Here is a 26,917-nt window from a genome sequence, read left to right on the forward strand (position 1 = left end):
CCGCCGCCGCCGCCGCCGCCGCTCGGGCCCCGGCGCTTCTCGCTGCGCAGGTTTGGAGCGCGCGCCATTTTGTGAGATTTACAAAATCCTCCTCGGGAAGAAGCCGCCGGGAGCGGCCGCGACTCGGCGCCCGGCCTCGCCGCCGCCGCCCTCCGCGCCGGGCCGGGCCGCGCGGCCCCGCCGCCGGGAGTCGGGGTCCGGGGACTGCGGTATTTGCCGGGGAGGGGGCTGTCGCCTCCTCGGCCCCGGGCGCCGCTGGAACCGCGGAGCCGGAGAGAGACTGAGAAGGCTGCGGCTCGGCCGCGGAGCCGGGAGCGCCGGGGGCGGAGAGAGGCGGCCGGGGCGGCGCTGGCTGCGGAGGCCGCGGCGGGAGCGCAGCGGCGGGAGCCCGAGGCTGAGACTCACCGGAGGGAGCGGCGCGAGCGCCCCGCCATCGTCCCGGTGAGTGTCCGGCCCGGCCGCGGCCCCGCCCGGCCCGGCGCCCGGCTCCCCCCGCGGCCTGCAGCCGGGCCCGCGCCGAGGCCGGCCGGGCGGAGGGAGGGACCTGCCATTTTAGGAGGAGGCGCCGCGGCCCGGGGCCGGCCGCCGAGGGAGGGAGCCCGACAGGCCCGGTCCCGGAGGAGAGGCGGGTGCGAGCGGAGGGAAAGTTGCGGAGGGTGGGAGCTGGGGCCGCGGCCTCCCGGGAGCCGGGGGCATGGGGGCCGGAGAAAGCGCCAGACCTTCACTGGTCGCCCGAGCGGAGGGGAGGAGGTTGTCTTCCTCCTCCTCCTCCTCCTCTTCCTCCTCATCCTCTTCCCCCAGCTCCTCCCTCGTCCCTCCTCTCGGTCCCCACCAGTGTGGGAACCGCCGGGGTTCTCCGCAAGGACAATGCACGGGTTAAGAAAACGGGGCTGGCTGCTGGGCGAGGCGCCGGGGAAGGTTGGGAGCCGGGTCCCTCGGCGGCCCTTTGGGGTGTGTGCTGGAGCGAGGGCACTCGGCGTGCTCCGAAGTTGTGCAGTGAGTGCAAGTGATCCCGGCCACTGGAGGTGGAGTAATGACCTGTTTAGCAGCCGGAGGAGTTGGTGGTTGAGAATGCGTAAATTATAATTGATACCTGGCTATTGCAACAAAACTTCACAAGTCTATTTACAGGCGCAAACCCGCTCTCGCTTAGATCCACCAAAGCTGCTGAATATCTTAGCGCCTAGCGAAAGGCCCCTCCCTAGCCTGAAATAGTTAAAAATGGCAAAATCAGTGAGTGATTCCGACTACTGGTCTGTGCTTTTCGTCCAACCCTAGATTATACGAACCTTGTAATCTAGGTGCAGCCCTTGAATGCCAGCACCGTTTGGTTTTTGAATTCTGCCCAAGTTGTCAGGGTATACCCTCTATAGCATTTTTTCACACGGATTTTTTATAAAGATGAGGACAAAGAGTGCCAGGCAATCTTCTCAGGGCTTCACACGTATGAACTCGCATTTCCTACCGGTAGGAACTGTTAACCCATTTCACAGATGAGGAAACTGAGCCGTGACTCATCCAAGGTCATACAGCTGGGACTCCAGGAGCCGCAGTCTAGCTAGCCTGGGTTCATAATCACTAGGTTATAACTGATTATTATAAACACTGGCAGATTTGGAGCGATCTGTGTGTAATGACTCAGGGTTCTAACCTAGAGATTGTGACCCTGACAGTGTTGAGCATGGAATTAACTTTGTCGTTTGTGGAAATGGAAAGATGGAACTCTTAATGAAACTTGTCATTCCTCCCACCCCCCCAAACTATGTGGACAGTTACTGAAGAGAAGGAATTAAAAGATATTTCTTGGTGCGTTTTGTTCTTAACACTTAATTTTAATTGTAGGCACTGCTTAAGTATTGATGAGTCATAGCAAAGTTTTGTGTAAAAGTTATTTTTAGGCATTTAAAAATCTTTGAATACTTAGATTTCCTGTATGACCCCTTGTGCTTTACATATACAAAGTGTTTAAGAATGGATATATTTAATACTTTGATTTTGGGGAGTTTTGTTAAAATTCTTAAATTCTCACATCTTGATTGTTTACCTTGAGAGCAAATATTTTCAGATAGACTGTAAATGTGACACTAGAACTGAGATTTCTTGTGCTGAGATTTTAAACTGAAGAAGATAGTTTCAAAGAAACACCAGTTAAGAAAAAGTTTACTTGGTTACAGTTAAAATTTTTAATGTGCACATGACTTATACTTCAAGTACTCCAGTGCTTTTGGAGGATTGGTCTTGAAATAGCCCTGGTGCTTATGCTGGCTGCCCAAATTCATTTAGAGTTCAAACCTTATCAGAAAGTTAAGGACTCCTGTTAACATGTTTACCAAGTTCTATTCTAAAACAGTATAAAAAGTTGATAAGAGGCATAAGCTCAGAAATTAATTATTCTGGGGTCACCCTTGTGTAAGGGGAAGGCACACTTGAAAATCTAAAAATGATTTTGATTTGAAGGAATAGACTTGAATGAATGGATGGTCATTATTGGTAGGGGTGGGAAGTGGACTGAATGACCTATTGAGATCTTTGTTATTAGGAGTTTGAAAAACAGGTATAAGACAGCTTCTTAAACATATTTTAAAAACATTTTGGTGGAACCTGCTAGAAACTTAAGAGCTAGAATTACTGTGTGCTTGAATTAAAAAAGTAATCAGTCCAGTCTTTAGGGGAACTAACATTCAAAATAAATGGAAATATTCCATTTTAATGCAGTGTCTTGTTTAGGAATGTATATAGTGAAGAAAACCCTTGGTTAGAAATTTTTCCACCTCTAGAATGTTGTCAGATGTTTGTCCTGTTAGTTTTAGTTATGGAGAGTTACTGTGTTTATGATTTAAAGATGGGGGGGTAGGGAGTGGTAAGTACAGCAACTGGTAGTTAAAGAATTTGCATACATAGGTTTTTATAGTACTATGAATATTGCCCTGCAAACACAAAATTCAGGATGACTTACAACACAAGGTATATACAGTGACCTTTGGTATGCATTTTGTTTTGAAACTAAAAGAAAATGCTAATTTGTATCAAGTCTTGGGTATTACTTGAAAACTTGTTTTTTTAAAAAATAAGAATTAGCTTAGCTAGTTAGATTACTCTGGGGTGTTTTCATGTGTGTTTATGGTTGGCAAATACCTAGTTTTGGGAAGAAAATTTGGAAAGAAGTAGCATTATTATGAGTGTGAAGGGAATTGCCTTATATATGAGACTAAGAGTAAGGTGCATAGAAGAGGGGCTTCATTTGTGACTTTCTTGGCACATGTGATAAAGGTGTCCTTGTTTCTGCTTTAGCGTTAGCTTCTCTCTTCCTCAAAGAACTTTCACATTTCCTACACCCACACCCCCAGCAATTTCTCTCATTCCTCCAAGAAAGAAATGAACCATCTGAACCCAGCACAACCTGAAAACTTGCAGAAAGAGTCCTTATAAAGAACTTAGTTCTTCCCTCACAAAATTTTATTACTCTCACCATTTTGTTGTATTCCTTGTAGTAGTTTCAACTGTGAGCCAAGAGCCTCTACTTTCTGTTGAGTGTTTTGATAGTTTTACATGTTTTCTATTTAGAAGTAAAGCTACTACTGAAGTCATCAAACATGGTCCCCTGAAACTTGGTATAAATACAGTTTGCCCTGTCAAGAGGTATTGTATAACTGACTTGTTTAAGAGCACCTTATGTATACATAGTGATTATGTTTTTAAGAAGGCTTCTTACCACATATTATTTTAACCGTTGGGCAATGTTTCAATGGCTAGAGAAGTTGTAATTCATAATCCGTGGCTTGCACAATTTTTGATTAAACATTTAGGGGGATGTTAAAAATTTTTAATTACTTGGAAAACATCATATTATTTTAAGTTACCTAAAACCTCTCCTCACTTGGCCCTAAATGAAGAAATCTTTTGAAATCTTGCTTGCAATGTTAAGCTAGAGCCGTAAGGTTTATCGTTGGTTACATGAAAATGAGATTTTGGGTTCATGGGAAGAAAGTAATTAATCTAAGGTTTATATTAAGTAATTAAAGGCAAGTCTTGTTTCCTCTTAGGGGCTACAGGCAGCTTAGTTTCTTTTTTTTTTTTTTTAATTATATGAAAAATGACATGATTTGGAAGTATTGCATTGTGTAGGCCAGCTAAATGTTTTTCAAAAGTTATGCTTTGGCTTTGAAATCCTACTTTCTGAATTGCATAACAAGGTAGAATTTTCTATTGGAGGTGATAACTTACAGTACATTGCATATCTAGAGTGTGATGTGGTTCCTTGTAGACATACTTTTCGCTAATGTGCAACCACTTGGTCTTTTTGACTCTTGATTCTTATACCAGAGCTACATACCCTCTCCTCTAGAAGGGGATTTTTAAAGTTAATATAATACTATTAAAGTTTTGACAACACATTTATTTTTTGGTTGAGGGACATACGCATGTATCTAACATGCATGGTGCATGATAGCTTAAAATAGATTTTTATTCTTGATGAATTGTTGTGAATTTTATGTTCCCATAGTTAAAATGGTTGTATAAATCAGTGGGGGAGGAGCTTAGGGAACTGGTTTAACATGGAATGAATCTGGTTTTCAACATCACCTCTATTTTACACAACAACCCTGTTCATTAAACAACCCTGTAATTTTTCTAAGTATATCAGATTTCCAATGACAAGAATTTAATCTTTTTTTTTTAAGTTTAATGGATATTTGTGGTTAGAGTTGGCATCCTTGCATATGTGTTTTGGTAAGAAGATGCTGTGATACCCATCCAAAATCTGCATAATATCTAGTTGTAGATGGCAGTTAAGGCAGCGTGATGATGTAGAGAGAGTACAGGCCTGTGAGATGATGCTGGGCAGAGGCTCCAGGGTCAGGCAGATCTGGAGTCTCAACAGGGCCTGACACTCGGTGGCAGTGTGATTTTTGCCAAGCATTGTTTTCTTTATCTGTAACATGGGGTTGGTGGTGTTTACCGTAGGGCTCTTGTGAGGATTGAGGTAACATATACATTTCTTATAGCCTCCTCCTCTCTGTTCTCCCTTTTTCTTCCTCTGTACTCATACTCATCCTTGTGGTCCCAGGATAAATGCTGCTTCTTGAGAGAGGCTTTCCCCAAAACCTCAGTCTAGGTAAGGGTTCCTTAGCTATGGATTCTTATAGGACTCTGCTTTTTTTTTTATAACTCTTACTGCAAATAGCTGTGTAGTTAGTCATACATATTAACAGATAGACTTAATGTCTGTGTCTTCTCTTCATTAGATTGTGAAGTCCATCTAGACAGGAATAATTCTTTTTTTGATCATGCTTCCAGGACAGCAGGGGTAGATAAGTGTGTATGTCCACAGAGGATGGAATGAAGAACCTATATGCCGACTCCTGTCCTAGTACCACTCCATAATTGTGCAGTGTTGGGTAAAGTAGCTTCTCTGGGCTTCAGTGTGTTATGTGCCAAATGTGCATAGCACTAGCTGCCCTGCCCAGGATTTTGAGAATGTGGAGTGAGATACTAGAATGAGATGCTTTGCAGAGGTGTAAAATGCTATATAAACCTAAGTTGGTACAGTAGCAATAATTTTAGTAGTGGGGTTACCCAAGAATTTATAGAGTTTCAACTTTACTAAATTAGTAAGTAGCTATTACTTAATATTTGTTATAAATTTAGACTTTCTTTATGCATTGATTAGAACACAAGATTGGGTCTTTGTTCTGATTAAATACAGTAGGTTAAACAAGTTTATTTTTCTCTCATGTAAGTAATTTTAAAGTTGATGTAGTGGCTCTGTGCTGGAAGGGACCTTGGTTCCTTCTGTCTTGTTGCTTTCCTTTGCTTAGGAAACACCATTAGAAAATGGTGATACAAGACTGTTTCCCACCATATCCACCATTTGGAAACAGTTGTAGGGAAAGCACATCCCCTTTTTTAAAAGACAAACCTGGAAGTTGCATACCTGACTTTGTTCGCATGTGTTGGTCAAAACTTGGTCAGGTGACCACATATAGCTGCAAAGGAGGCTGGGATATGTGGTCTCCGGTAGGTTGGCTATTTGGTTGAAAATCTGTTTCTACGAAAGAAGAGGAGAACGGGGAATTATGAAACGTTTCCTGTCTCACTTTGAAATGTTTTGGAAGAAACATACAGAAGTAAATCTTGGAAAGGCAGTTTACTGTGCTTATTAATAAGATTTATTTTCCGTATTTGGTCATTAGTCTTCTGAACTGTGGTGTGCAAATTAAATAGATCACCATTCAGTATCTGTAATATATAGTCAGATTAGAAAAAATGTAGCTAAACTTTAGTAGTGAATGAATTTTGGCTCCAATAGCACATTATTTTACTGACACTTTCTGATAGGTACATGGTTCTTGATTGCTATGACAATACTGTATATAAACAGCATTTGGAGTCCAAGCTTTTGGATCTTGTTTTAATAGTTTCCTAGAATGTATTCGTAGTGTATGTATTCATACTCATACCCCAGCAAACTATTGGAATAACACTTGATTCTTGTCAGGTTTTCAGTACATGTTTTGAGTCACTGGCGTTGCAAGGAGGATGATAGCAGTGATGTTTAGAAATACATTTACTATCCAAGTATGTCCCTCTTGAGTTTTGTGGGTTTGAACAAAGAGGAAGATCTAGGATTCTTTTGAACTAGAGTGTTATTATTAGATCTAGTGGAGACCTGAGAAACTAATGGTTCTCAAATAGGGTTCAAAGTTGTGGGACTCCCAAACTCACATACTTCTCTGTAGGTTTGGGGTGATGCTCTGGAATCTACTTTCTTGATTCGGACTCCAGGTAGTCCTGGTACAGAAGAAGGACTTTGAAAAACATTGATGTAGTTTATCTCCATGCAGAGAAACTAAAGGACTAATCAGTACTCCAGAGTGAGCGGCTGGAGGAGTAAGTAAGTAGTGTATGTTTTTCTGACTCATAGTTCTTCATTCTTTATATGAACGCAAAAGAGGACCAAGTCCCAACTGTGTTGGGATTTTATAGGGATATTACTCATTCTCAAATAGCTGTTTTTTATGTGTGAGTTCATTGGTAGTGAATAGTTGGGTCACTTAATTGTCCTTTTAGCAAATAGTCAAATGAACATTTAAGGATGGGAAGTTGAGGTTTTAAAGGTATCGTTAGTGTCAGCGCTGTGGTAGATAGGGTAGTGTATCTGTAGCGTGATGGTAGATGATAAGGTAGGTGCTAGCCTGGCATGATTAGAAGGAACCAAGGTAGGTTTTGTCCCCAAATTACTACTTTGTTTTTCATCTGCAGTTCTCACTGTTGAATTCATTCCTTTAGATGAAGCTAAGAGTTGGATTCCCTGATTTAAAATGGAAATATTCCCAGAGGAATGTACTTTATCTGTATATCAGGTTAACACTCTATTTTTATGAGTTAGCTGGCTGTCGTTTTAAGAATTGGAGGTAGCACCTGCACTAAGAAGAGAACTTTGTGGGGGGGCACCTGGGTGACTCAGTCGTTAAGCCCCTGTCTTCGGCTCGGGTCATGATTCCAGGGTCCTGGGGTCGAGCCCCACATTGGGCTCCCTGCTTGGCAGGAAGCCTGCTTCTCCTTCTCCCACTTGCCCTGCTTGTGTTCCCTCTCTCACTGTGTCTCTCTCTGTCAAATGAATAAATAAAATCTTAAAAAAAAAAAAAAAAAAAAAAAAAAAAAAGAACTTTGTGGGAAGGGGAGGGAAGAGTCACACATGAGCCCTTGCCCAAAGGAAGATGAAGGGCATGTTTGAGAAATGTCAGCTTGTAGTATAGTCCTGGAAAGTTCACGGGGGGCTTCTTTTGTTGCCAGAGGTTGGTAGTATTAGACTGGACTTCTGGCCTCCTGTCACTGAAAGAGTTGGTAATGGGACTGTGGATCATTTAGCTGAAGACCCACTTGATTGAGTGAGTATTGGGAGTAGAAGGCTTTTTTTCTTAGTGGTTCTCATTCCTGTTTGAGCAGTCTGACACCATATCAAACATAATAAGGAATTTTCTGGTCGAGAATTTTAGTTTTGAAAAGATCATCAAGTAATATGTGCTCATGGTTTAAAAAAAAAAAAAAAAAAAAAAAAGCTCAGGCCCTATAGAATGCAGTCGTATCAACCCCCTGCCTCATGCTCCAAAGCTGATAGTTGTTCTTCCTACCAGAAATGTCCTGTGCATATATGTGCAGGTTATCTATTTTAAACATTTATCATGTGTATGTTAAAAAGCAATATTGTTCAGTATGAACTTATTTTTAAAAATTAATTACCATTTCTCTCTCTCTTTCTTTCTTTCTTTTTTTTTTTTAAGTAAACTCTCCCCAGTGTGGCCCTGGAACTCATGACTTCCAAGATCAAGAGTCATATACTCTACTGACTGAGCCAGCCAGGTGCCCCTGGTCCTAGACATTGTGATGGGTGTGTGTACAGTGTCTGTGCACTTACAAGCAGACTGAATCTTGCTAAGCACACAGATTTGTATCTTTTTTTTTTTTTTTAAAGATTTTATTTATTTATTTGACAGAGAGAAATCACAAGTAGGCAGAGAGGCAGGCAGAGAGAGAGGAGGAAGCAGGCTCCCTGCTGAGCAGAAAGCCCGATGCGGGGCTTGAACCCAGGACCTGGGATCATGACCTGAGCCGAAGGCAGCGGCTCAACCCACTGAGCCACCCAGGCGCCCCACAGATTTGTATCTTAAGCATCTTGATCTATTTTTAGAAATATTTCCACATCAGCTCATAGTTTTCCCTGTTATTTTTAATGGCTAGGAAGTAGTCCATGTTATGGATGTACCACAATTCAATCAGTCTCCATTAAGGAACATTTAAATGGTTCTTGTATTTCTGTTTTAAACAATGCTGCAGTGTGCATCATTGTACATATAACTGTGTTCTGTGAACCGTAGCCACATGACATATATTTCTAAGGGAAACTGCTGGTTCGCCAAGTATATGCATATTTGAATATGTTCAAAAGGAGAACCAGTTTATACTTCCTCAGCAGTGTCTGAGAGTTCGTAGTTTCCCAGATCTCACCAACATTGGTCTTATCAGAGTTCTAAATCTCTGTCAGTTTAATAGGTGAAAATGATGTCTAGTTGTCTGGATTTGCATTTCTTTAATTAAGAGTGAGTTTGAACATCTTAAGTTGTACTCTAAGTCTTACACTTTATTGAGGAAATATTCATTCTCTGTCAGATATATAATTAAAAATACTTTCTGATTTTCCTGTATTTCTTTGTTCTGTTGAATGAAAAACTGATGTTTTGATAACTTGTAGATGCTTGGAATTGCAGATGCTTTGATAAATAGTAAAAGGGAATTCTTACTCCTTTTCATTTGAGTAAACATTTTCCCTCTACATGAGGTATGTGCCTTGTGGTGGTAGTAGAAGCTTTGACTCCAGAGGAAGATTTGGTTACTGGTGCTGTTAGTGTTGAGATAGTTGTGTGTATATAGGCGCCATTAACATGGGTCAGATCCTGACTGCTAACAGTGAGAGGTATTGATTTATGAAGAACCAGAAGAAAGCAGGGAAGTAAGAATTCTGGGGATTTGAGTGTGCCTTGAGGAGGAGGGACTGAGTCTTGGTAGAAGCTGGGGATTTGATAGTCAGCTGTGGTGGAAGGGTGTCCTGTGGTGGGAGGCGACATGAGGGGTGCCTTAGGAGAATGATAGATTCATGTATGTGGGGTTTCAGAGAGTGAGTGTGTGTGAGATGCTGGAGGAGGAATAGGGACAGTTACATTGAGAAATGAGAATGATGGGTCTTAAATATTATGAAGCATTTGATTAGGGCAATTGACGGTGTTTCAGCAGGACTGTGATGACAAGTCTGGTTAGGGAGAGGAGACAGTAAGAAGGAGGGCCTAGAAGGCAGGCTCATTCTAGGTGTATAGGCGTGAAAGAATGAGATTAAAAAGTAGGAAGTCAAATGGGAGAGGCAAGTTTGGAGCACCTTAAAAAATTCTCAGTGATTTAATTTTCGACAGAACAAATGAATATTTCTGGGTTCAAACAGCAATGTGGCCAAATTTTTGGATATAGAAAGGAGAGAATTGAACACAGGTAGCAGTATAGTATGGGAATGATATGTTTAATGGGACAGTTGAGAGTTTTTCCTCCTGAGGGCCTGAAGGAACTGTTAAAGAACAGAAGATAGAATTATTGTAGTTCAGACTTCCATTAGGGACAGGTGGATGTCATTTGTAGCACCATTAAAGATGAGCTTAAAAATGGGGCGGTGGGAGACGGCAGTGCTAGAAGGTGTGAATCTGGGAAAAAAAGGATGTATTATGATACATGGTTTGAAAAAGAGTGACTGAACATGGGAGAGAGTTTATTCCGAGTCTCTTTGTATTTGTCCTGAAAAATACCATATTCTCTTTTTTTTCACGTTTCCTTATTGTAGGACCAGTAATCTGAAAAACATTTATTTCATGAGGTGTTTAGAATTATTTATTGAGTACTTATCAGTGCCAAACATGGAGCTAGGGCCCGGGAATCGTGCTCCAGCAAAGCCTGCACGGTCTGTGCCATCATGGAAGTTACGATCTGGTGGGGGAGTCTTCAGTAATCCCCAGAGTAGGTTTACGGACTTCTTCTAGAGTGGACATACATTTTTACTGAAGGAAACTCAGAGCCCATGAATTGAGTAAATTTTGATGTTGTTTTTTGAAGGTCAAATTTTTGTCTCAGAGTCCTTGTGACAGTTAATTTTGAGTTAACATTTATTTGGGTATAAATAGGACTCCAGTCTTCAAGACAAATACTGTGTGCTGAAAAATGGGTTCTGATTTGATCATTTCCCCTTGAAAAGAACAACTGTCATCTCAGTAGTGTTTTTTTTTTTTTTAAACTTTATCTTTATATCAAACATGTTCGTTACAGAATGACATTACTTCTGTGGTACAAAAGAGTTTGTAGGAGTTTTTTCAAAATAGCAATGGTAGGGAAATTATTAAGGTCTCATTTGGGTATATTATGATTTAATTTTACTTTTTGAATTTCCCTGTAATCGTCCTGTGGTGCAGTTCAAAACATCAGTGAAGCTAGGTGAGTTTACCTAAGAATTGGCCTGAAGGCTCACAGTTACTCAGCAGTATTAGACTCAGCTTTGCAGAGGGAAGAAATTGAAGACAGGAATCGTAGGATTCATGAGAGATGGCTTGGAGGAAGGCTTCTTGCTGAGTAAGACAAAGATCCAGACATTGAAAATAAAGGATGTGGGCCCGTAAGGTAAGTCAAGGAGTAAAGAAAGTTCAGTGGAATGGACAGGAATGGAAGAGTGATGTGAGCAAATGATGAATGAGAATTCTTTGTCCTTAAAAAAAAAAAAAAAAAGAACCCTCTTTAATGATACATTGTGACTTCTAGAGTAAAGACCAAACTGGTCACAGGACCCTCTGCCTGAATGATGTGGCCCCAGCTCACTTACACAGTCTTACTTTAGCTGTTTGCGCATGTGCTGCCTCTTCAGCCGGAGTCGTCCGCCTTCTCGCAGCGAACTTCTTTCCTCTTGTACTTGCAGCCCCGATGGCAGCATATCAGGGAAAGTCCCCTTCGCCCCGTCACCTCTTCTTTTTTAGTATCTAGTGTCTGGTTGCACTTTTCCTCCATAGTGCTTATTACAGTTGATAATTTTTTAAAAAAAATTATTTATTTATTTTTAAAGATTTTATTTATTTATTTGACAGACAGAGATCACAAGTAGGCAGAGAGGCAGGCAGAGAGAGAGGTGGAAGCAGACTCCTTGCGGAACAGAGAGCCCGACTCAGGACTTGATCCCAGGACCCTGAGACCATGACCAGAGCTGAAGGCAGAGGCTTTAACCCACAGCGCCCCAAAAATTTATTTATTGAGAGGAAGAGAGAGCATGTGTGAGGAGAGGAGTGGCAGAGGGAGAGGGAGTCTCCAGCAGACTCCATGCTTAACACGGAGCCCAGTGTGGGGCTCCATTTCACAACCCTGAGATGACCACCTGAGTCGAAATCAAGAGTCTAACTCTTTTTTTTTTAATAATTAAAAAAATTTTTTTTATTAACATATAATGTATTATTAGCCCCAGGGGTACAGGTCTGTGAATTGCCAGGTTTACACACTTCACAACAAGAGTCTAACTCTTAACCGACTGAGCCACCCATGCCCCTTGCAGTTGATAATTTTTTTAATGCTTATTTGATTAATGCTTTTCAGAGAGTAGGGGTAGTGGTTTGCTCCCCCAGTCACAGGGTTCAGCAAAGTCTTGGCACATAATGAGCACTAAGTAAACATTTATTGAATGAATTAATGAACTACATGTTTTGATCTTGACTAGTTGGTCTCAAGGACCAAAGGACTATCTTTTAAAATTTTATTTATTTAAAGAGGTTTTATTTATTAGACAGATCACAAGTAGGCAGAGAGAGAGAGGAGGAGGCAGGCTCCCCTCCTGAGCAGAGAGCTGGATGCGGGGCTCCATCCTAGGACCCTGGGATCATGACCTGAGTGAAAGGCAGAGGCTTTAACCCACTGAGCCACCCAGGCACCCAGTTTATTTATTATTTGAGAGAGAGAAAGAATATCCCAAGAAGGCTCCATGCTAAGTGTAGAGTCTGATGTGGGGCTCCATCTCAGAACCCTGAGATCATGACCTGAGCCAAAATCAAGAGTCAGATCAGCTGAACCACCCAGGCGCCCCATAGGACTTTCTTTTTAAAGATAGGACTGGAAAACTGTATAACCAGGAAATAATTATTTACTCCTGGATTAGTTTCACAAATGCATGTGAAATACCTACTGTGTGGGAGAAGCCAGGTGTTAGGAATATGGAGTAGAAACAGTGTGCCTTTTTATTTATTTATTTATTTATTTATTTATTTATTTATTTATTTTTAAAGATTTTATTTATTTGACAGGCAGAGATCACAAGTAGGCCGAGAGGCAGGCAGAGAGAGAGAGAGAGAGAGAGAGAGAGAGGTGGAAGCAGACTCCCTGCTGAGCAGAGAGCCCGATGCGGGGCTCGATCCCAGGACCCTGGGACCATGACCTGAGCCGAAGGCAGAGGCTTTAACCCACTGAGCCACCCAGGTGCCCCGAGTGTGCCTTTTTAAACTTTATTTTTTCATGAAAGTATAGTTGACAGTGTTGTATTAGTTAGATTGTGCCTTCTTTATTAAAAGAACACATCGTTTTAGTAGTTTGTGGAAATAGACACATTCCTTAGTGTTCATTTGGAGAGGTTTTAAATTGTGGAGGGAATTAGACGATATTCTTCATGATTCTTAGCCAGTAAAATAAGGTGCATTTCCCAGTGACCTCTGGAATGTCAGTTTAGCATTTTGCAGTGGCTGTCAGGTTCACATTTAAAACAAGCTCTAGCTTTGACTTCATCTAAAATGTGACAGAAAAGGGGAGAAGGTGGTTTGTTTTTATGTGTTTTGCTTTAACTATTTTTTTTCCAATAATTTCTTAAAATATTTTATTTATTTATTTGAGAGAGAGAGAGAGAGGGAGAGAGAGAGAGAAAGCACAAGCAGGGGGAGCAGCAGGCAGAGGGAGAAGCAAGCTCCCTTCTGAGCAGAGAGCCCAATTTGGGGCTCCATCGCAGGACCCTGGGGTCATGAACTGAGCCAAAGCTTAACGGGCTGAGCCACCCAGGTGCCACTGGGTTTAACTTTTCCAGGTTTGGACAACAGAATGAGAACGATTGAGGATGGATTTTTCAAAAGAATGAGTCTTGTAGTTAGAAAATTATTGAAGCTGTTGATGTTGTCAGGTGAATGAGCTTTTAAGAGCTTATAAGGGATTTGTTTAAAATAGTTCTGAAACTTTCTCAGTGACTAATTTCTATAGTAAATCTTTAGAAAAGCAAATATTCAGTAGGTATTGAAGCTCTTCTCTCTGCCTGGCCCCATGCTAGGCCCTTGGGACATAGTCGTGAGTCACCTGGGCGTGCATGGTCCTTGCCATCATGAAGCTTTTCAGTATGGTCAGGAGCTCGCTGGGGAGAAACTTAAAGGAAACAGGCTTGTGTTCAAGGTGAGCAGTTCTTGGTTCCTTCCATTTATTTGCTTGTTTATGTTTTGACCTTAGTTTTGGTGGCAACATGTTAGACTACTTTAAGCTACTTGTTGCTTTATTTTTGGTAACACAGGAGTTAAAGGGGAGAATATCTATAATACCATGTAAAATGGAAACTGGATCTTCAACTTGTTGGCAAATTTTTAAAAAAGTTTATGTAGATCAGTGAGTTTATCCTCTTAAAAAATAAGCTTGCATTTAATAATAATAGTAACAATAGCTATTATTAATTGTTTGCCTGCTATGAACCAGACACTATGCATATTCATTATTATTTTAATATTCCCAGCAACTCTGTTAGGTGGTTGGTGGTATTTCTCTTTTATCAGCTAAAAAGCTGAGATGCAGGGAAGTAAATTTGCTTAAGGATAATCATAGCAGATTGCATATGCTGTCTCCAGATAATAATAATAATTAAAAAAAAAAAAACAGTGAAGAGTTAAGTGCCCTAAAGTTAAACATTGAGAGAGAAAAGAAAGAGAAAACTAGAGCTTCTATAAGCCATTAATTGAAGAAACAGAGAAGAGTTCTGGTATACTGGGACTAATACCTTGTGCTGCTGGTTCATTAATTTTTCAGATAATAAACAAAAATGTCCAAAAGCTGTCTGTGTTTGGGGAATTCTTTACCTTAAGGATCTTGATGGGAGGTAGAAATCTTCAGTTTTGAGAGTCGGTTGCTCTGCATCTTTTGGAATTGGAATGCAGTTATGTGACCTGGAGCCTCTACTCCACTGCTTCAGAAGCTAGTAATTTGCAGAAGTAGGCACTTTGTAGAATCTGTTCTGCAGTGCAGGGGGCATGGCAGCTACATCTGTTTTCCAGAGGTGGGCAGTGACAAAGATTCAGCTGTGGCATTTAGTTCTGGTGTCACTGGTGTCTGTCCAGGCTGCAGTGACTGAATCCTATGCTGTCTCCACCAGACCAGATCGGTGGTTTGAATTTTGGGTGTTCTTGATTATGTAGCCTCCCAACTTGCCCCACCTGGGGTTTTCTGTGAGTTGCCTAATATGCTTTAATAACTTCCTTTTCAGTTTCAACAAAGCCAGAGTTAGTTTTTTGTTCATAACTAAGAACCTTTACTTAGATAATGCTAATTAAGATAATTGACAATTCTAAGGAACTCTGCAGGGTCAAGGTTACCTGCATCTAGATTAAAATTTATTAATGGGAAGAGTTTACAGTATATATATTAAGTAAAATGGTTATGTGCAGTTTGCTTATTGATACAATGAATTTGCTGATCTGAGTGCCTGTTCTAGGCCAGGGTATGTTCTAGTGTTGGGGATATAGGAGTGTCAAGATAGACAGGATCCCTGCACTCACAGAGCTTATATTCTGTTTTAAATGTGGAATAAGCAAGAAAGCAACTAGCAATGATAGTGATAAATGCCATGATAAAAATAAAGATGGGATAATGTAATAGATAATGATATATTTGTGTGTGTGTGTGTGTCTGTCTGTCTGTATGTTTAGGAGTTGTAGCTTATAGAACGTTTAATTATCAGGAATCATAACTTAGGTTTTTGACTGTAAGGCAGTAACATTCTCAATTTGCCCACCAACCATAAACAGCTAGGAGACTGGACAAAAATACATGAAACAAGTATTTTCAGCTTTTGAACAACAGGCAGTGCAGAACTGTGACCCCTGATGGGGGAGCAAATGAGGTGAGCTCTGTGATGGCCCAGCTTTCTTCCTGGAGTCAATTTTCAGATCTCAGTGCAGGGAGCGGGATCCCAAATACAGCCATTTGGCCTCACTGAGTTGAGGAAGCAAAGATTGGATTTGGGGGAGGCCAAGATGGTTTTGCATTGAGGAGCAGCCTTCTGGAGAGAAGGGAGCTATGCAGAGAAAGAGTTCCATGAGTCTTCTTAGTGGTCCTCTTAAATGTTTGAGTGAATATTAATCTGCTGTGCATATGTAGGATATAGTTTCATAAAGGAGCAGTTCTTGAAGGAATCCAGTGGGAAACTGTAAGCAGAACAATTCTCAGAGCTGACATAAGGCTGGGAAATATTTGAGTACATTATAGCCAAAGTAGAACTCATTAAATGCTGTGTTCATTGAGACTCCAGAAGGGTCATGTCTTGTAGTGGGGCTAAGTTCTAAAACAAAAGCTTCTCTAGATACAGCTGGAAAATGCTTGAAAACAAGCCTTGAGAGGAGCAAACTAATTGGTAAGTAATGTAATTGCCTGCAAAGTCCAACACTTTTTTTTTTTTTTAAAGATTTTTATTTGACACAGAGATCACAAGTAGGCGGAGAGGCAGGCAGAGAGAGAGAGAGAGAGAGAGAGGAGGAAGCAGGCTCCCCACTGAGCAGAGAGCCCGACGTGGGGCTCGATCCCAGGACCCTGGGATCACGACCTGAGCCGAAGGCAGAGGCTTTAACCCACTGAGCCACCCAGGTGCTCCAGTCCAACACTCTTTAAAGAAATACAACAAAACCCAACACTTAACAGTTTAAAATGTCTGGCATCCCATCAAAAATTACTAAATATGTGTAAAAGCAGGTTAACATAATTTATAATTTGGATGTCAGTTGAAACCAACCCAGAACTGACAGGTGTTAGAATGGACAGGCAAAGACATTAAAGCAGTTATTTAACTGTATTCAGTATGTTCAAAAACGTAGAGACAGGGAAGGTTAAAAAGAGACCCAAATAAAACTTCTAGAGATGAAAACTAATACGTGAGATGAAAAATACACTGGATGGATTAATGGCAGATTGGATATTACAGAAGAAAAGATCAGTGAATTTGAAGACACAGAAGAGAAAACAAACAGGCAGAATTGACAGAGATAATGGAATTAGCGGACAGGTTGTTCAAGTGGCTGCTGTAAAACGTGGATCAGATTGTGGTTAATGTTGACATCTTTGTACAAAATGTGACTGCTACCTGAATTTGTCTTGATGTGTAGTTAAGAATGGTTGAAAATCAGTATTTCAGTAAAGCGCTGGGATATGATGGAAGAACTTCATTATGCAACAATGTGTTATTTTTGATATGTAACAAAAAATAAAGATACTTAAAACATGCATTTATGATCTCACAGTTTTGGGGGTCAGATGCCTGGGTACAACTTAGCTGGGTTCTCTGTTTTAGGGTCTCAGGGCTATTGTCAAGATGTTGGCTGTGGCTGTGGTGTCATGTGAGGTATGACTGGGGAAAGATCTCTTCATAGCTCTTGATAGCTGGTAGAATTTGGTTTCTTGTGCACTGTTGGACTGAGGACCTCAGTTTGTTACTGCCTGTTAGCCCTTAGTTCCTTGCTGTATGGTCCTTTCTAATGCCACTTATCAAAGACTGTGAAGTGTCTTCTCACAGGACAGATGAAGCTACCTGCAGAAGTGACATCCTGTCTCCTTTCCTATATGCTCTTGGTTAAAAGCAAGTCAGGTGTCCTGGGTCAAGAGGAAGGGTCTACACAGAGGCAGAGGCACAAACAGCAGGAGTCTGTGTCCTAGGATCCATCTTAGAATTTGTCCGTAGTATGTAGCTGTGCATAGTGCGTTTGGTGGAGCCTGATACAGATGCCAGGCTTTGAATTTGGCCCTGTCTTTCCCAGCTCAGTAAACTTCTGAGTCTCAGTTTTCCCATTTATGTAATAAGGTACCTACTATTTATAGTATTGTGAAGAGGAATTGAATGCATATAACATGATTAAGACTTTGTCCTACTAACTCCTGCTCATTTTTTTCAGTCTCAGTTAAGATGTCCTATATCTAGGGAGGCCTTCCCTGCTTCCTTTGACTCCTCCTTCCATCCTGTCTAGGTTAGGTTTAAAACACCCTGAACTTTCCCTTCTCATCACTTCACACATGTGCCACCTGAATTTTATAGCTGTGGGGTTATTTATTTATTTATTTGGTATCTGCCTCCTTGAGACTAAGCTGCTTGAGAGCAAGGGTTGTATCTGTTTTGTTCACGGCTGTGTCTTCAGGGCTTGGCACAAAGAATACTCTAAGTGTTTGCTGAGTGACAAAGAACGTGGTTGAGATGCATGTGTTGTTTCTTTCAGGGGGCATTTTCAGAGTCACCGAACCATCTGTGTTCTCCCAGGTTCTGGAGCAGTCAGTCCAAAAACTGTTCCCTCTTGTTTCTAAGACTGTCAGGGTCTAGCAGGGGAGACTGAGGCATAATAGTCTTTAAACTGATTGTAAGGGTTTGCAGAATGGACACTAAATAGTAGTTAAAACACACACCCAAACTTAGAAGCTGGAGGGATGAAGCCATTAATAAAAATGAGTCCTAGTGGGTCAGAAGCAGAAAACATGGTAGGGAGCACCTCTTCTCTGTAAATGTGCTCTGCCGGCCGCTGCTTGAGATGGTGTGGCGTGCAGGAAGTAGATTTGGAGAAACTACCTTCTGAAGCTTCACCGTGCACATTAGCATGTCATAGCGAACCCCCTTCTCCCCTGTTACCTTAGGAAGGACAGTCTTTATTAAGCTTACTACTTTGTACACTGTAAATGTACACATACCATGATCTAGTAAGGTGCCGGGATGGAGGACGGATAATGGATGATAATGTTTAGGCTTAGAGATGAAGTAATTTCTCCTAGTGGTTGTTGAGGTAGGATCCAGACCAGGCTCAGCCCTCACTCTTAACTATTACTCTGTATTGCTTCTGTGGCTATGTTTTAGCATATACTAGTTGAGTTTCATGAGAGCAGGAGCCGTGTAACTTTTGTGCATTTTGTGACTACCACTAGAATCTTGCATAGCCCTTGATACATGGCTGACTGTTGGGTTTCTGGTATGAATTATACTGTGTCTCAGCTTCCCAGGTTGAATTACAGTGGACCCTTGTACAGTGTGGGAATTAGGGGTGCTGACCCCCGTGCAGTTGAAAATCCGCATGAGCCTTTTTACTCCCCTGAAATGTAACTGCTAATAGCCTACTGTTGATCAGAAACCTTACACAAAACATGAGTAGTTGATGACAGGTGTTTTGAATTTATATATTGTATACTGTATTCTTATACCTAATTCTTAATTGTTTCCGTATCTCTAGGCTGTGCAGTTCATCTGAGTTTTTTCAGATTGTTGAAAATCTCCAAAGACTTTTTCCAATATATTTATCGGAAAAAAAATCCTCAGGTAGGCGGACCTGTGCACCTCAAACCTGGTGTTGTTCGAGGGTCAGCCGTATGCCTGAAACTTGAGCAGAGTTTGGTAGATAGCAGCTAGTGTAATCCGACCAGGGACATGCACAACAGAAAGTAATCTTAGGTTTTCACTCCGTGTGATTTAATGGAATTCTTTTTCCACAGAAGAAACATCCCTGTAGTCTCTGTGCCTCTCCTTTGTGTCACTTTTATTTTATTTATTTATTTATTTATAGATTTTTATTTATTTGTCCGGGAGAGAGAGCATGCGTGCACACAGGCAGGAGGAGCGGCAGCCCAAGGGCGAGGGAGAAGCGGACTCGATCCCAGGACCCTGGGATCGTGACCTGAGCCGAAGGCAGCCGCTTAACTGACTGAGCCACACAGGCAGCCTGGTCTCCTGTCACTTTTAAGTTTACTCTATTACCCCTCTTGAGTTTTGTTTCTGAAATAGTCTTCAATTAAGTTCTTTCTTCATGTTATTGTTAATGGCCTCTCCACCAATCAGATCTTTTGTCTCTTTTTTGCTTACTGCGTTAGTGTTTGTTAAGAATTTTCAGTTTAACATGTACTGAATACTGCTGAAAGGTTTCTAATGAAAAACGCTGTCCCCAGGCATACCCCTCAGTAGTTCTCTCCTTTTCCCCAGAGCAGGTCTTCCCAAACTTTGTCACCGCAGGGTCTGCACCGACATGGTAGAATAGAGGAGGCCGCCTGTTGTCCGGAGGTCTTTAGAGGATCTCGGCACGTTGGAAACATTGATGGCCTGGTGTGCTCTGCCCACTAGTCGGTAAGCTCTTTTACCTCAGCTCTGAGCTGTTTCTTGTATTTACCTCTCTAATATCCTTGTTGTACCAGACTGGGATGCTTTTGGATGCAGGTATGGAGGCCCTGATCCAAATTGGCTTTAATTAAGAGAATTTAGCTCAAAGGTGGAAGTGTAGGCATAGGATGGGCTCTAGGGCTAATCGATTCGGTGGCGCAGTAATGTCTTCACGTAGCCAGTTTTCCCTTCTCCCCTCGAGTCCCTGGCTGGCTACGTGCACAGAGGGATAAGGTCGCAGGAGTTTGAGGAGTTGTATCCAGACTCAGCAGTGTCCAGAGAAAGAAGAGAGAACTTCTTCTTGTAGCTATATGAGAGTGTGGAAATTCTGCCTCAAAACTCTTTGGCAGACTTGTCTCTTGGGGTGGGGGGGTGGTATATGACTGTTTCTGAAACACTTACTGGAAAGGAAGTGGGACTGTGTTTAGCCCAGGCGGGCGTCATCTTGGAGTCGGCTGCACTTTCCCTGAGCACGTGCCCGGTCGAGGTGGTATGCGAGTGGGTCCTGAACGATACCGTCTTCTGTTACAAAGGAAGGGGGAGGTTGGAGGCTGAGTAGGCAACCCTGACCCTATTTTTGTAATTAACTTAAAATTTGGATATTATTTATTGACTTTCTGTTAAGGTAGGTAAATATTTAATTTTAAATTTTACCTGCCTTATACACTTTCCTTCTTCCATCTACCCATTATCATTAACATTTTTTCATTAGGCGTATTCAGTGTTTAATTATGATTATGTACGTTCACCATGGAGCTGCATTGTATACTATGATTACATTTCCCTCCTTGTATCATTTTGTTTTTCCTTGAATTAACAATTGTCTAGTATTTCCGTTTGCTTTGTTTTTCTAGGTCCTTGTGACTAAGTTTTCCCATACATTACAGTAACCTCTCAATATAGTTTTCTGCACAGACATACCAGGTAGCTAGTCGTCCTGTCCCCTACTCCTATCCTCTCCCCCTAGGAATCTTCTAGGGGACCCGTCATCAAGCCTCACTTGTATGAAATTCTTGCTCTCTGGGCTTAGTGGTGTTTTTGCAAATCTCCCAGCAGGTTCAGGTCTCCTGTTTCCTGGTTCTCTGACCCTTCTCTTTCCTGTTTTTATCTTTCATTTTGCTGGAGTACAACTTTCAGTACTTCCTTTGAAAAAGGGTGCATGAGAGGTTAATTTTTGAGACATTGTTTGAAAGTATCTTTCATCTGCTTTCCCTGGTGATTAAAAGTTTTGGTTGGGTACAGAATTGCAGTTTGAATATAGTTTTTACTGAGAACTCTGAATTGAATTACTTCATGGCCTTCTAGTTTCATATAGCAGATAGAATTTGTATTCTGGATTCGATTAAAACCCAAAGTGTGGACAAGTTGGAGAACATAATAAGCTTCCATGTACCCATCACTTAGCCTCAACATTTATCAACTCATGGCCACTTTTAGAAAAAACCGTGTATTCCTGTCTGCCCCTCCTCGTTTGAGTGTTTAGGAAAACCCAGATACATAATTTCACATGTGAATATTTCAGTATGTATTTCTGAAGAATGATTTCTAAACTATAATCTCAGTACTATTGTCATATCTTAAAAAGATTAACAATAATTCTTCACATATCTAGTAAGAGTTCAGATGGCCTTGACTGCCTCATAATTATATGTTTTTTAAACACTTTGTTCAAATCAGGATCTAAGTAAGGTCCATAACTTGTCATTGATTGACAGATCTCTTAAGTCCCTTTTAGTGTGTTGGCTGCCCCTCTGCATCTTTTTTTCCTCCTTTATTTGTTGAAGAAACTGATCATCCGTCTTGTCTTTCCTATAGTCTGGATGTTGTTGAGTGAATCCCTGTGGTTTCACTGATAGGCTCCCCTGTCCCTTGGATTTTCTTGTACTTTGTAGTAAGATGTAGAGGCTTGACAAAATTCCATTTGTAAGTCTTTCTGTTTTTTCGTGGGGAGGGGAGTGGTAGGTGGGAGAGAATACTACATGGGTCATGGATCTGACTCGCTGATGTTAGCAGCCATTAAGTATTGCATGCGTCCGTTAATTTATTAGTAAACTTTTTTTTTTTTTTTTTTTTAATGTGACGCCTCCCCCACCTTTTTTGTTCTTGTTCTTTATCTGGAAGTTTGAAGAATCCGTTCTTTATCTCTGGTGTTCTAAAGTTTTGCAGTGATGTGCTTTGGCATGGGTAGTTTCGTTGTGTAGGACACAACCTTTTACTTTGGAGATAACATACCCTTTAGATCTGGCGTACTTTAGATCTTGTATACTTTCCTTGGTAACTTCTGAGGTCTTCTCAAGTGACATACACTTTTGTTATCTTGTCTGTTTTCTAGTAGTTTCTTTTTTTTGTTGTTTGTTTGTTTGTTTTGTCTTTTTCTAGTTCTAATTCTTCACCCTTCTTGGGAGATGTTTTTGAACTTTTATCTTTCATCAGGGTTGTCTTTTGTTCCTTGCTTTTTTCCCTTTTATTAGCATTTTGTTTTTACTTCATGGATACATGTATTCTTTTACCTCTTCAAGCACATTGATAATATAGTTTAATACCTCCCCCTCCCCCTTTGTGGCTTTGTCTCCATTACTCTGGATTCTGGTTTTTCTGCTTGTTTTGATTTCTGTCTTTAATGTTGGCACTTTTCCTCACATATTTGGCCATTTTTGGGATGGTGGCTTTTACTTAAGAGTAGGGTGTGATAAAGCTGATGGAAGCTCTTTGTGAGGGTGAGGCTTGCTGGTTCACAGAAAGCTTAGTATGGAGGTTGGGAAACTGTGAATGTGAGTATCCCCAGTGCTTTCATTCCAGGGTTCCAGCATTCTGGATGTTGACAGACTGAAAATAAATCCCACGCCTGGGGGAGAAGAATGTATATATTCCTGTTGCTGGTGTTCTGCGGTCAGAACTGGCGAAGGGAACTGGAGTCCACATTCTGTGTGAAGTCTCTTGATGGATTCTCTTTTTAGTCTTGTACTTCAAAACTGTTCTTTGTTTGTGCTTGGTATCTCCAGGTATAGATGCTCTCTTCATTTTCCCCCAGAGAGTATGGCCCTGGTCTCTTTGGAGACGTGGTAGCTGCCAGCCTACATGGAGTTTGGGCTGCAATTTGAGATGTTCCTACCTTTATTTACTTTTTTACTGAAGCAAACTCAGAAATGTTGCAGGTATAATACAAATAACTTCTGTTTCCTGATCCACTGAGAGAAAGTTGTTGACGTGATGTCTCTTCTTTTTTGCATATTGTAATGCATAATTCCTATAAACGGATATTCTCTTGCACAACAGCCATACGGTCACCAAAGACAGGAAGTGAACATTGATACATTACAGCTGTCTGATCCCTAAGACTCCATTCATGTTGTGGCAGTTGTCCCAGGAGTGTTTTTTATGGGAAAAAGATACAGTCTAGGATTACTTAAACGTTTTATTGTCACATGTTTTCGACTACTTTGATCTAGAACAGTTCCTCAGTTGTTCTTTCTTTTAGGACCATGATATTTTTGAAGAATACAGGCCAGTTATTTTATAGTCACCCACTTTGTGAGTTTGTTTGATGTTTGTTTCTTTTTCTTTTTTTAAGATTTTTGAGATTTTTATTCATTTGAGAGAGAGAGCATGAGCGACAGGGTGGAGGGATAAACAGACTCCCCACTGAGAAGGGATCCTAATATGGGACTTGATCCCAGGATCTCTCAGCCAAAGCCAGAGGCTTAACCATCTCAGCCACTCAGGTGCCCCTGATGTGTCTTGATATTAGATGGTATGTTAGGCATCTTTGCAGGAATATCATACAAGTGATGCTATACTTTTCTCATTGCATTGTTATGTCGTGTATTACAGGCTTTCTGTTTTTCCTATAACAAGTTACTACAGATTTAGTGGCTTAAAAACTGCAGATTTGTTATAGTACGGTTCTGGCATTCAGAAATCCAAAATGGATCTCAGCTGGGCTCAAATCAAGGTACGAACCAAGTTGCATTTCTTTTGGAGACTCTGCAAGAGAATGTTTTTCCTTGCTTTTTCAGTTTGTAGAGGCTACCTGTTTCTGCTCATGGCCCCTTTTTCCATTTTCAGAGCAGCAGCTTTGGGCCTTGTTCATTTCATGCTGCCATTTCCCTCCTTCCTTTTCACTTTTGAGGACTGTTGTGATTTTACTGGGTCCACTGGAATAATCCAGGATAACCTCTTTATTTTAAAGTCATCTGCTTAGCAAATTATTTTTTTCTGTAACCTTAATTCCCCTTTGCCCTGTAAAGTAACCTGTTCATAGGTTCTAAGGATCAGAATGTGGTCATCTTGGGTGGGGGGGGTTGATTTTATTGTGCCAACTACACGTGGCATATGATTTCAGGTCGTCCTAATTCTGATAATGTTCACTTTGATCACTTGATTACGGTGGTACCTTCAGAATTCTTCTATTTTGAAGTTACTTCCTTTAATTAATGTGTTTTGTGTAGAGGTACTTTGAGACTATGTAAAACTATCCCATTAGTAATCAGACTTCTGATTTATTCACTCATTTTATATCACTGTGGGTACCTGATTTTCTGTTTTATTCATTGAGTGATAATCCATAATGGTAGTTATTTACTTTAAAGCTCCAGTTCTCCAGGCTTTTGTCAGTAGAAACTCCTTCTACCGTGGTAGACACTGTTCGTGTCTCTGTCCTTTTGGCCTGTCTCCATCATATTGAGCACTTTCCAGACTTATCTTGAATTTCTGTCTCAGCCTTGGAATTGGAATTGGCCATTTTCTGCGGAGCCTTGTTTTTGTTTTTAAATAATCCTTTATTTTGAAATAAACTCACAGGAAGTTGCAAAAATAGTATAAAGTCCCAGGTACCCTCTAACTTCTCCCAGTGGTGAGTTTTATGTAGCCCTAGTAAGATAGCAAAATCAGGAAATTGATATATCAGGTGCATTTCTGTTACACAACAGACCTTATTCAGTTTTTATTGTTCTTTAAATCTGCATTTGTGTGTGTGTGTGTGTGTGTGTGTGTGTGTGTGCATGTGCATGTAGTGCCATAGCTTTATACTGTGTATAGATCTATGTACCTACTCCCACAATCAAGATAACAGAGCGTTCGGGGCGCCTGGGTGGCTCAGTGGGTTAAAGCCTCTGCCTTCGGCTCGGGTCATGATCCCAGCAGGGTCCTGGGATCGAGCCCCGAGTTGGGCTCTCTGCCCCGCGGGGAGCCTGCTTCCTCCCCTTCTCTCTCTGCCTGCCTCTCTGCCTACTTGTGATTTCTCTCTCTCTGTCAAATAAATAAAAATCTTAAAAAAAAAAAAAGATAACAGAGCGTTCCATCACTTTGAAAGAACTCTTTTTTTTTGCTCTGCAACCCGTTTGTATTCCCAGCACCCCACAACCATTAGTTTATTCTCCGTTCTGTATGTTTCATGAATGGGAGCATATAGTATGTAACCTTTTGAGATTAGCTTTTTAAACTAAGTGTAATGCCCTTGAGACCCATTTGGTGTTGAGTGTATCAGTAGTTAATTTCTTTTTATTGCTGAGCAGTATTCCATCTTATGGATGGATCAAGTTTGTTCAGCCATTCACCTATGGCAGGACATTTAGGTTTTCCAATATTTTGTATAATAATATGAATAAAGCTACTTTGAACGTTTGAGTACAGGTTTTCTTGTAAACATAAGTTTTCCGTTTTCTTTTAGATGCCTGACAGTGTGAATCCCGGGTCATATGGTTAATGCACGTTTAATTTTGTATGCAGCTACCAGACTGTTCTCCAGAGCGTCTGTACTACTTTCTGTTCCCACCAGGATTGTATGAGGGATCCCATTTCTCAATATCCTTCTCACCATTTGGTGTTATCCATGTTTTTCATTTAGTGTTCCGTTAGGTGTAGTGATATCATAATTGTGATTTTAATTTGCATTTCCCTCATGACAAATGATGTTGAACATTTTTTTTGTTCTTATATGCTGTCTCCTCCTTGGTGAAATACCTGCTCATGTCTTTTGTCCATTTTCTGATTGGAGTGTTTTTTTCTGCTATTGAATTATGAAAGTTCTTTATATATTCTAGATGCAAGGTCTTTGTTGGCTATGTGGTCTGCACATGTTCTCACCCAGTCTGTAGCTTATCGCTTCATCCTCCTTGCAGTCTTTTTTTTTTTCCCCCAGAGCAAAAGTTTTGAATTTTAATGAAGTTCATTCATTAAAATGAAGGAAGTGGCAGAGGGAGAGGAAGAGAGAGAGAATCTCCAGCAGACTCCCTGCTGAGATTGCGTCCTGCCGTGGGGCTTGGTCTTAAGACCCTGAGATCATGATCTGAGCCGAAATCAAGAGTTGGATGCTTAACTAAGCCACCCAGGCAGGCCTCCCTGAAGTTCAGTTTAGTAAATTTTTCTTCTGTGGTTTGTGCATTTGGTGTGACGGTGTAAGAACTCTGCCTGAAGCTCTGGTTCTTTTTCATGGAAATGGCATTTAGCAACCGAGATGTATTAGGGCTGCGCATTGCTGGTACGGGGTGCATGCTCCCTGACTTTCATGGACAGAGCCAGAGAACGTGTGTGTCCTGAGCCTTCCCAGGTTTTGGTGTACATTAGCTGGTTTCCTTGAGATGTCCAAGGGTCAGCGCTTAGTCTGTAGCTTCATTTTGCTGAGTCTGCTACCACAGTCCATGTTGTCTGCATTATCAAAAAACCTGTTTGCCCATCACTGTCTCCTTTCTTGTTTCATTACTCTTTACTGATTTTAGGTAGATTTTATTTTCAGTGGAGTTTCGTGAGAGAACAGTGGTAAATGCTTGGATTAGCCTCTATGTTGAATGTGTATTTATTGAGGCTGGAATATTTCCCTTTCAGATCAGTGTCGTCTGTGATGACTTTTTGTACTGCTCCCCTTCCACCCGGATTCTGCTCTTCCACAGCCTGTCGTCCTCCATGATTCTCGGTTCCATGGAATGAAGACATAGTTTATTAAAGTAT

The 26,917-nt window shown here is 41.2% G+C and overlaps 1 protein-coding gene across 2 annotated transcripts in view; it reads left to right on the forward strand.

The window, feature by feature from the left end:
* The first annotated feature begins 341 nt into the window (after positions 1–341).
* Positions 342–26,917, forward strand: part of LOC111155683 (dual specificity tyrosine phosphorylation regulated kinase 1A) — a 146,408-nt gene continuing 119,832 nt past the window's right edge. For both annotated transcript variants that reach the window (XM_022515976.1, XM_022515977.1), the window contains exon 1: positions 342–441. The gene's annotated coding sequence lies outside the window, so the exon portion shown is untranslated. The remainder of the gene's footprint in view (positions 442–26,917) is intronic.

The sequence above is a fragment of the Enhydra lutris genome, unplaced genomic scaffold (assembly GCF_002288905.1).
Source record: "Enhydra lutris kenyoni isolate GAN:26980312 unplaced genomic scaffold, ASM228890v2 scaffoldscaffold43, whole genome shotgun sequence".
NCBI lineage: Eukaryota > Metazoa > Chordata > Mammalia > Carnivora > Mustelidae > Enhydra > Enhydra lutris.